Here is an 11,610-nt window from a genome sequence, read left to right as displayed (position 1 = left end):
ATGACTTTCTTCACAGAATTGGAAAAAACTACTTTAAAGTTCATATGGAACCAAAAAAGAGCCCGCATTGCCAAGTCAATCCTAAGCCAAAAGAACAAAGCTGGAAGCATCACGCTACCTGACTTTAAACTATACTACAAGGCTACAGTAACCAAAACAGCATGGTACTGGTACCACAACAGAGACATAGATCAATGGAACAGAACAGAGCCCTCAGAAATGATGCCGCATATCTACAACTATCTGATCTTTGACAAACCTGACAAAAACAAGAAATGGGGAAAGGATTCCCTATTTAATAAATGGTGCTGGGAAAACTGGCTAGCCATATGTAGAAAGCTGAAACTGGATCCCTTCCTTACACCTTATACAAAAATTAATTCAAGATGGATTAAAGACTTATATGTTAGACCTAAAACCATTAAAATCCTACAAGAAAACCTAGGCAATACCATTCAGGACATAGGCGTGGGCAAGGACTTCATGTCTAAAACATCAAAAGCAATGGCAACAAAAGGCAAAATTGACAAATGGGATCTCATTAAACTAAAGAGCTTCTGCACAGCAAAAGAAACTACCATCAGAGTGAACAGGCAACCTACAGAATGGGAGAAAATTTTTGCAACCTACTCATCTGACAAAGGGCTAATATCCAGAATCTACAATGAACTCAAACAAATTTACAAGAAAAAAACAAACAACCCCATCAAAAAGTGGGCAAAGGACATGAACAAACACTTCTCAAAAGAAGACATTTATGCAGCCAAAAAACACATGAAGAAATGCTCATCATCACTGGCCATCAGAGAAATGCAAATCAAAACTACAGTGAGATACCATCTCACACCAGTTAGAATGGCCATCATTAAAAAATCAGGAAACAACAGGTGCTGGAGAGGTTGTGGAGAAACAGGAACACTTTTACACTGTTGGTGGGACTGTAAACTAGTTCAACCATTGTGGAAGTCAGTGTGGCGATTCCTCAGGGATCTAGAACTAGAAATACCATTTGACCCAGCCATCCCATTACTGGGTATATACCCAAAGGACTATAAATCATGCTGCTATAAAGACACATGCACACGTATGTTTATTGCGGCACTATTCACAATAGCAAAGACTTGGAACCAACCCAAATGTCCAACAACAATAGACTGGATTAAGAAAATGTGGCACATATACACCATGGAATACTATGCAGCCATAAAAGATGATGAGTTCGTGTCCTTTGTAGGGACATGGATGAAACTGGAAAACATCATTCTCAGTAAACTATCGCAAGGACAAAAAACCAAACACCGCATGTTCTCACTCATAGGTGGGAATTGAACAATGAGAACTCATGGACACAGGAAGGGGAACATCACACTCCGGGGACTGTTGTGGGGTGGGGGGAGGGGGGAGGGACAGCATTAGGAGATACACCTAATGCTAAATGATGAGTTAATGGGTGCAGGAAATCAACATGAAACATGGATACATATGTAACAAACCTGCACATTGTGCACATGTACCCTAAAACCCTAAAGTATAATAAAAAAAAAAAAGAAAATTATTTTAACAAAATATTTTTTTAATAACTGGAAAATGTAACATCTAATTCGTTCATTGGGAACTTATAATTAGATTCAGCTATTTGCAGTCATTTTTAAGCTGTTATTTATTGTACAAAAACCATTATTAAAACACAAAGTAGAAATTAAAATACAAGAAAGGTTCATACGGTCTTGTCACATCACATGGTAAGTTCCAGGCTTTGTCAGCACGTGCATATAACTTTTAAATAACTGTCATTTAACAACTTTGTGCTTACATATTTTCAGAGGTGTTTTAGGAGGTGTGAGCTTAAATTTTAGAGATTTTGAATTAAGATGTGTTTTCTTTTTTTTTTTTTTTTGAGACGGAGTCTCGCTCTATTGCCCAGGCTGGAGTGCAGTGGCGCAATCTCAGCTCACTGCAAGCTTTGCCTCCCGGGTTCACACCATTCTCCTTCCTCAGTCTCCCGAGTAGCTGGGACTACAGGTGCCCGCCACTGCGCCCAGCTAATTTTTTGTATTTTTAATAGAGACAGGGTTTCACCATGGTCTTGATCTCCTGACCTCGTGATCCGCCCGCCTCGGCCTCCCAAAGTGCTGGGATTACAGGCGTGAGCCACCGCACCTGGCCCTAAGATGTGTTTTCAATCATATTATGTGAGTTTACAGCATCATAAAAATATTTGTCACTTTATGTAAAACATCTACATAATAAAAATATCAGTCAGCATATTTTTGCATTTCTGCTATGCTTTCTCAGATGGTTCCTAAGGGAAGAATTATTAACAGCCTTTGATGATTGGTGGAAGAAAGCAGCAATAAATGGATGAATAAAGAAAAGTTTGGATGAGTTCTACTTTGTTAAAATCTCAAAATAAACATGTAGGGGGGAGAAAAGCTGATTCAAAGCAATGGCTCACAATGTTGTGAATTAAGTGAAATCTTATCCATGTTTTAAACAAGTGGTACTGATTAGGAAACATCTTTTTTTTTTTTTTTTTTTGAGACAGGATCTCGCTCTATCACCCAGGCTGGAGTGCAGTGGTGCAATCATGGCTCTCTGCACCCTCAACCTCCTGGGCTCAAGCCATCCTCCCACCTCAGCCTCCTGAGTGGCTGGGACTATAGATGCACACCAACATGCCTAAGTTTTTTGCACTTTTTTTTGTTGAGACGAGGTTTTGCCATGTTGCCCAGACTGGTCTTGAACTCCTGGCTCAAGCAGTCTGCTGCCTTGAGCTCCCAAAGTGCTGGGATTACAGGCATGAGCCACCACGCCTGATGGGAAACATGTTTTGTTTTCTAGATAGACTCCACCAGTTTATGGTTGTGATCAATTAACATTAAAATTTTTCATTCATACTAATTGTGTGTGTTTGTGTGTGTATTTGTGTGTGTGTGTGTATGTGTGTGTGTGTGTGTAGAGATGGCATTTTGCCATGTTGCCTGGGCTGGTCTTGAACCCCTGAGCTCAAGTGATCCTCCTGCCTTGGCCTCCCAAAGTGCTAGGATTACAGGGATGCACCGCTGTGCCCGGCCATTCTTACTAATTGTTGACAGCAAAACTTCTTGCTCTTTATTTTTCAACATTTTAATTAAAAATGCATATAGTTTCTTTTCTTTTTCTTTCTTTCTTTCTTTCTTCTTTTTCTTTCTACTCTCCTGTAAACTCACAAAACACCATAGAGTTTCTATTGGTACAATTCAAGGACATTGTTGTTATTGAAAATCTTTATTTTCCAGATGAGGAAACCAAAGCTCAGGAAAGATTAAGTCACCTGCCCAAGGCCACATAGATTAAAACGTGGCAAGATTGGTATTCGAACCAGTCTGTGGGGCCCAAGCCCACACCCTCTCCACACTAATTTTCACAACAATCTGACAAAGTAGATGTTGACATGATCTGCACCTTACAGATGAAGTCTGAGAACAAGATTTGAGCAGCTCCATGACTATAGCTCAGGGTGGACAAACTAAAACTCCACTCTCAACCTTTATGTTATCAGTATTTCTTGAATGAATGAGTGATTCCTTTTGCTCCTTTTGTAACCAAAAGACAGACTCAGTCACTCACCACTTGCAGAGTCCAGTTAAGAGTGAGGCCTGTTATAAAGAAAGTGACTTTTGTTCCAAAGCTAGCTTAGTGGAAGAAGTACAGGCTCTTGCTTTTAAGGGTACCACTTTGCTTTCGGAGCAGAAAGCAGGCACTTTTTTTTTTTTTTTTTTGAGATGGAGTCTCGCTTTTGCTGCCCAGGCTGGAGTGCAATGACACGATCTCGGCTCACTGCACCCTCCGCTGCCCGGGTTCAAGCAGTTCTCCTGTCTCTGCCTCCCGAGTAGCTGGGACTATAGGCGCCCACCATCACGCCCGGCTAATTATTGTATTTTTAGTAGAGATGGGGTTTCACCATATTAGTCAGGCTGGTCTCGAACTCCTGACCTCAGGTGATCCGCCTGCTTTGGCCTCCCAAAGTGCTGTGATTACAGGCGTGAGCCACTGCCCCCGGCCGAAAGCAGTCACTTTTAAAGGGGTACTTGGCATGAATGGCATGCAGAGAGGAAAATGCAGATGGGAACCTGCATAGCTTGATTGGTGCCTTATCTATGGGCAGTGGTGCTGGTGCCTTTTGTGGGCAGAATTAGGTTGTAAAAATGGCTGAAACTCTCCAGGTGGGAGAGCGTTTCATAGTAGGCATACTTTGGATCGTAGATTGACTGTTGTCTCTTGAGGGAATCTCCTGGTGGGAAAGAGTTCTGCTCTGAAGTTTCTAAGGACATAGTTAGATGACCTTGCCCTGTAGGGAGCATCTGGTGCAGGGGAGGTAAAAAATTATAATTACATGTATAAAGAGCTATGTAGGAAATGGAGCACGGGGGAAAAGGAAACAGGAAAAAATAATTTAAAAATAACTCATTTTGTATCTCTTAGTAAATGGGGGTACTTGGTTATACTTTTGGCTCCAACTTTAAGATTTTAAGACAAGTACCAATTTTACTCCATTTCAGTATGTTTACAGATAGAACCCATCAGATGAAGACCACCAGGAACACACTTGTAGTTAACATTTGGTTTGTTTATTTGCTGTCCTGGGGTGTCTGGGCAAGACAGACTTGGGAGAGGCTTATCATGGGGTTTGGGCTTGTGCCGAATGATTCTGACGAGGGACCGGGAGAAGCAGGGATCAGCTCTGGAATGGTGCTGTCATGAAGCAGGGGCAGTTTAGCAATTGAGAGTTCTCAATAATCTTTGTTCTGGAGCTGACAGGAACAAAGCAGAACTGGGGATGTCACTGGTAAAAGAGCAGTAATCACTCAAAAGGAGAGGGGCTGTATAGCCCAAGAAGAAACATTGTTTACATGGCCTTGGCCTCCTCTCATTAGAAACATTTTTTTTTTTAAGGTTCTGTTAGGAACGTGCTAGCCTGATTACCTGTTTCCTTGGAAACTACAGTTTAAAAACCTTTTATCTGAAGCTCTGGGTTGGAAATTGAGGCAACTCTCCTATGTCAAAGTGACCCACATGGCTCAGATCTTTCAAGTAGGAGTGAGATATTTCATTCTCATTGATATAATTTCAAACAGCAAAGTTTCTCATAAATTATGATGTTTTCCAATAGAAATGTAATGTGAACTATCCACGTAATTTAAATGTTTCTAATAGCCACATTAAAAAGTAAATAGAAACAGGTGAAATTAATTTTAGTAATACATTTTAACTCAATATATTCACAATATTCAACATGAAATCAATATGAAAATATTAAATTACTTTCTTTATTTTTTTTTTTGGTACCAAGTCTCAGATATCCAGTATACAGCTGGGCACAGTGGCTCATGCTTGTAATCCCAGCACTTTGGGAAGCTGAAGCAGGAGGATCAAGGCTAGGAGTTCGAGACCAGCCTGGGCAACATAGTATGATCTTGTCTCTAAAAAAAGAAAAAAAGAAAGAAAGAAAAAGAAAAAAAAATAAATCCAGTATAGCAGATATCAATTTGGGCTTTAGATTTTCATTGGAAATACTTGCTTTGTATCTAGAAAATTTGCAGCTGAAAAAGTGAATTTACAGTTGGAAAAGTAGATTTACATACTCCAGTTGTTCCAACATATTCAAGAGTTTTCCAATAACTGAATTTAAAACACATACTAGTTTTATATTTAAATTTAAATGACAGCTGACCCTCAAATAACATGGGTTTGAACTGCCCCATCCCCTTATACATGGATTGTTTTCTGCTTTGGCACCTCTGGACAGCAAGACCAACCCCTCCTCTTCAGCCTACTCAATGTGAAGATGAAAAGGATGAAGATCTTTACGATGATCCACTTCCACTTAATGAATAGTAAATATATTTTCTTAATAACATTTTCTTTCTCTAGCTTACTTAACTGCAAGAATATAGCAAATAATACCTGTAACAGGGGAGGCTAAGGCAGCATGATCCATTGAGCCCAGGAGATTGAGGCTGCCAGCAAGCTATGATCACATCACTGCATTGCAGCCTGGGCTATGGAGCAAGACCCTGTATCTAAAATAAATAAATAAGTAAACAAATAAAACATAGGAAATATGTGTCAATTCACTGTTTATCAGTAAGGCTTCTGGTCAACAGTAGGCTATTAGTAGTTAAGTTTTAGGGAAGTCACGAGTTATACTCAAATTTTCTACTGCCTGAAACGCACCTCATCTTCGTGTTGTTCAAGGTCAACTGTACTGAAAGTAAAATGCAAAATTCAGTTCCTCAGTCACTCTAGGCACAATTCAGGTGCTCAATAGCTATGTGGCTGGTGGCAACCATGTTGGATGGCTCAGGTCTGTGATTTTAGAGAATAAGTTTTCTCATCAACTGCCTTGATGTCTAAAAACCAGACTTTGCAGGTCCATACTATCTTTAGTTCTCTTTCTCCTACCTTACCTTTTTTCGTAGCCATAAATTCTCTGCCACATTACATGAACTCTCAATTTTATTATATTTCATGTTTCCTTTTCAGCTTGAAGCTCAGGGCTGCTGTCCAGCCCTGTCCACTCCCCTGTCAAGGGATATCATCATTGTGAAACAAGGATATAATCTTCTATGACTTCCAAGTACATACATAATGGCACAAAGGAATTATAGAGTTTTTCAGAGCTCTTCCCTGAAACCAGATGCCATGACAAGTAAGATACATTACAAGTTTCTTGACACAAAAATAATGAGGTTCCTCGAGTTAACAGTAAAGAACTTTGGCAGACTACAGACAATGTTCCTGCCTGCATTGATACTTTAAAATAGGGTTCTATGTGCCCAGTTCCAGAGACAAAACATGTTTGTGCCCAATGATGATCTAATAAAGGGAAAAGTGTACCCATATTCATGATTCAGTTCTGCCATTAACTAATTATGAATCAATGGGTAAATAATTTAAATCAGTATGTTTTCCAAGGTGTACACTGATACTTGCTTCAGTATTGTGAGAGAATTTTTAATCTATAGAATAAAAGAAATCTGGCTAGGCACAGTGGCTCACACCTGTAATCCCAGCACTTTGGGAGGCCAAGGCAGGAGGATTGCTTGGGCCCAAGAGTTTGAGACCAGCCTGGGCAATGTAGTGGGACCTCATCTCTACAAAAAAGTTTTAAAAAAATCAGCCGAGCATGGTGGCACATGCCTATAGTCCCAGCTACTTGGGAGGCTGAGGTGGGAGGATTGCTTGAGCCTAGGAGATAGAAGTTTCAGTGAGCCAGGATTGCACCACTGCACTCCCAACATGGGTAACAGAGCAAGACTCTGTCTCAAAAAAAAAATTTTTTTTTAAAGAATAAAAAAAAGAGAAGCAAAGTGATATAATCATTTTAAAAGGGAGCTTGTTGTTCTAGAAAGAGCACAAATAAACACTGAAGAGTTATCTCTCCTCAGAGAGATGTGGATTCAAATTAGGAGCCAAGTAGTCAGGACACCAAGATGTAGCTAGGGCCACTGTTTAAAGAGAGAGTTGGAGTTAAAAACCAGCTACTATAGAAGTACTGCTGACTCTGCAATGCCCTGTTTTGTTAGATTATGATTGGATTAATATGTGTATATTAGATTCATTCTGTAGAACTTTTGTGTAAAGTTACTTTTTTTATATAGCATGTATTCCCATGAAGAGAAAAAAAAATGCAAGCCCAAGGATTTTCACAGTCAAAAAGGAACATTCTAACTTTATCAATGTGCCTCCTAAGTCACTTCATTTCCCTATTCAAAGCTGCAAGATGTCATCAAATAGTCAATACAAATGCTCTTTGCATGTTCAACAGTAAAGAACTGTATGCTCGTATTGAAATATGCTGGCATGGGCACAGTGGCTCACACCTGTAATCCCAGCACTTTGGGAAGCCGAGGCGGGTGGATTATGAGGTCAGGAGATTGAGACCATCCTGGCTAACCCGGTGAAACTCCGTCTCTACTAAAAATACAAAAAATTAGCCAGGCGTGGTGGTGGGCACCTGCAGTCCCAGCTACTCTGGAGGCTGAGGCAGGAGAATCGCTTGAACCCGGGAGGCCGAGGATGCAGTGAGCCAAGATCACGCCACTGCATTCCAGCCCAGGCGCCAATGCGAGACTCTGTCTCAAAAAAAGAAAAAACAAAACAAACAAACAAAAAAAAACAAAAAGAGAAACGAAATATGCGGGCACACAGCACTCCATTTACTCCTATTTTATTGAGCAATATTACTGATCATAAAACTTGGATGTTTTGTTGTTAAACAATTTTATAATTGCAAAACATATTAGGTGCATATGGAAAAACTAGGAAAATATGTAACCATAAGAAGAAGAAAATATAAATGATAAAATTATACTCTCTGGATCAAATAATTAATTAAATGTTTTTTATTTGTCCACTTTCCTTGTGTGATCTTGAGTAGGTTACTTTAAGGCAAGTTACTTGCCAGGTTTGGTGGTGTGCACCTGTAGTCCCAGCTACTTTGGAGGCTGAGGCAGGAGAATCACTTGAACCCAGGAGGCAGAGGTTTCAGTGAGCCGAGATCATGCCACTACACTCCAGCCTGGGCAGCAGAGCAAGACTCAAACAATAAATAAATAAGATACAAATAAATAAATAAATAAATGACTCGTGAATACTGCCATCGTTCCAGATAGCAGCAGAATCCTTTTCTGGGAATAATTATTTGGGGATTTTTATGGAGGATACAATTTGCTGGCATCCTAGTGAAACTGTACTCATTTGTAAAATGTTTAGTATACAATATAAAAGACTGCTAAGATTTGAAAGACTGAAAATTGTACATCGTTCAGAGGTTATCAGTGTTCATTAAAATGTCACTAATTTTATGTTTGTCATTAATATTAGGCATTCAATAAGCAGTTGCTAGTTGGCTGATCAAGCGACTGCTCAGGTAACAGGGTTGATTAACAGTAAATGGGGTTATCATGGCTCCTCTGGACTTGAAACAAAAAAATTGCTTTCAACTTCACCATTAGAACTATTTGAGGGCAGGAACTGTATCTTCTTCAATTGTGCTTAAATACAGCACTTGGTACGTAGTAGGGCTCAATGCATGTTGAATTAAGCTCCACAGAATGATTTAAATGATTTAACCACTTATCTAAGTTTCATAGGTTCTCTAACTGATTTAAAAAACACAAGTAAGTAAATAAATACAAATTAATGGTACTTGGAAAAATGCTGATTTTAGTGCTGTGGCAGGAAAACATATAAGATGAGTTATGAGCATCTTCTGATATCAAAGAGTAGGGAAGTGCTAAAACAAATAAACAGAAACCAAAAAAACTGTACAATGGTGGGAATATGTCAAAGTGATAGAGGAACAAATGGAAAGAGCTGCCAATGGCTATAGCTGGAACAATTTAAGCAATAAAATAAAGTAGTATGGGAGTATAACCCAAAGTATAAAATAAATATACTAAGAATCCATCCTGATATAGGCAAATGATTAAATAAATTAGTAATGAGGGGAAAGGAATCAAGATGGCAAAATAGAAGCCTACACCATTCATTTCTTACTGGAACATCAAATTTTAATGACTATCTGCACACAGAACCAAAAATCAGGTGAACAATCATGGTACCTGGTTTTGACTTCATATTTGCAAAAGAGGCACTGAGGAAGGCAAGAGAAATAGTCTTGAATTACTGACACCATCCCTCCCCCATCCTCCACCAGTGGCCATGTGGTGTGGAGAGAGAATCTGTGCACTTTGGGGAGGGAGAGCGCAGTGACTGATGGACTTCACATTATATTCAGTGCTGCCTTGTCACAGCAGAGTTAAAGCTGTGCTGGGTTCAGCCAGCACCCCACGCATGGAGGGAGCATTTGGACCATCCCTAGCCAGAGGGGAATAGCCTAGCAATTGGAACGTGAGCTTCTCAGCAAGGCACACCACAGCGGGCTGAAGTGCTCTGGGGTCCTAGGTAAACCTGAAAGGCAGTCTGAACACAAGGACTGCAAGTCCTAGGCAACTCCTAATGCTAGGCTTGCCTTACAGCCAGTGAACTAGCATGGTAAGTGACCTGAAGTGACACCAGCTGGCACAGCTTGTGCCATACCTCCCCAAACCCCAGGAAGTGCAGCTCTCTGCAACAGAAGTGACTCTTTCCTTCTGCTTAGAGGAGAGTGAAGAGTAAAGAGGACTTTGTCTTGCATCTGGGATACCAGCTCAGCCACAGTACAATAGGACATTGAGCAGGGTGATGAGGCTCCCATCCCAGGCCCTAGCTCCTAGACAACATTTCTAGACACACCTTGGGCGAAAAGGGAACCTACTGCCTTGAAAGGAAGGACTCAGTCCTGGCAGGATTCATCAGTCCTTGGGCCCTGAATAGCGGCAATACCAGGGAGTATGCTGTGGGCCTTGGGCTCTGAGATATGCTGGCTTCAGGGGTGACCCAGCACATGCCCAGCTGTGGTGGCTACAGTGAAAGACTCCTTCTATTTGAGAAAAGCAGAGGGAAACGTAAAGGGGGCTTTGTCTTGCACCTTAGGTACCAGTTCAGCCACAGAGGGGTAGAGCACCAAGAGGGTTCTTGGGGGAGTCCTTGAGTCCAGGCTTAGGCTGACAGCATTTCTGGATCTGCCCTGGGCCAAAGGGGAGCCCACTGCCCTGAAGGGTGAGTTCTAGGCCTGGCAGCATTCACTGCAAGCTGACAGAAGAATGCTTGAGCTTTATGTGAACATCAGCCATAGCCTGGCAGAAACCCCCATGAACAGGTGGTGGTGGTGGCTATAGGAGAGGCTCCTCTGCCTGTGGAAAGGGAAGGGAAGAGATGAAAGGGCTTTGTATTATGGTTTGAATTCCAGCTTAGCCACAGTAGAATAGAACATCAGGTAGGCCAGGCGCAGTGGCTCACGCCTGTAATCCCAGCACTATGGGAGGCCGAGGTGGGTGGATCACGAGGTCAGGAGTTCAAGACCAGCCTGGCCAACATAGTGAAATCTTGTTTCTAATAAAAATACAAAAATTAGCCGGGTGTGGTGGCAGACGCCTGTAATCCCAGCTACTCGGGAGACTGAGGCAGGAGAATCATTTGAATCTGGGAGGCAGAGTTTGTAGTGAGCCGAGATTGAGCCACTGTACTCCAGCTTGGGCGGCAGAGTGAGACTCCATCTCAAAAAAAAACAATAATAATAATAATAAATAGAACATCAGGTAAATTGCTAAGATTTCTGACTCCAATCCCTGGCTCCCAGACAGCCCAGCTCTGGGAATACCCGGGGCCTAGGGGAACTCACTGCCATGATAGGTGCTGGCTTAAGGTCTGATCCAGCACAGTCCCAGTGGTGGTGGCCACAGTGGGCCACCACCCTCAGTTCCAGCTGGCTCAGCAGAGAGACAGATTCCATTTATTTCCAAGCAAGTAAGTGAAAAGAACAAGAGTCTCTGCCTGTAATTCAGAGAATTCTTCCAGATCTTTTCCAAGACCATCAAGGTGGTACCCCTACAAGTCTGAAAAAACCACAGCATTATTAGGCTTGGGGCACAAGTCCCTTTAAACACCCTGAAAGCCTTCCCAAGAAGGACAGCCAAAAACAAGCCCAGATTGTGAAGACTACAATAAATACTTAATTTTTCA

Source organism: Nomascus leucogenys, chromosome 1a, assembly GCF_006542625.1.
Source record: "Nomascus leucogenys isolate Asia chromosome 1a, Asia_NLE_v1, whole genome shotgun sequence".
In the NCBI taxonomy this organism is placed as follows: Eukaryota; Metazoa; Chordata; class Mammalia; order Primates; family Hylobatidae; genus Nomascus; species Nomascus leucogenys.
Note: the sequence above shows the minus strand (reverse complement) of the source record.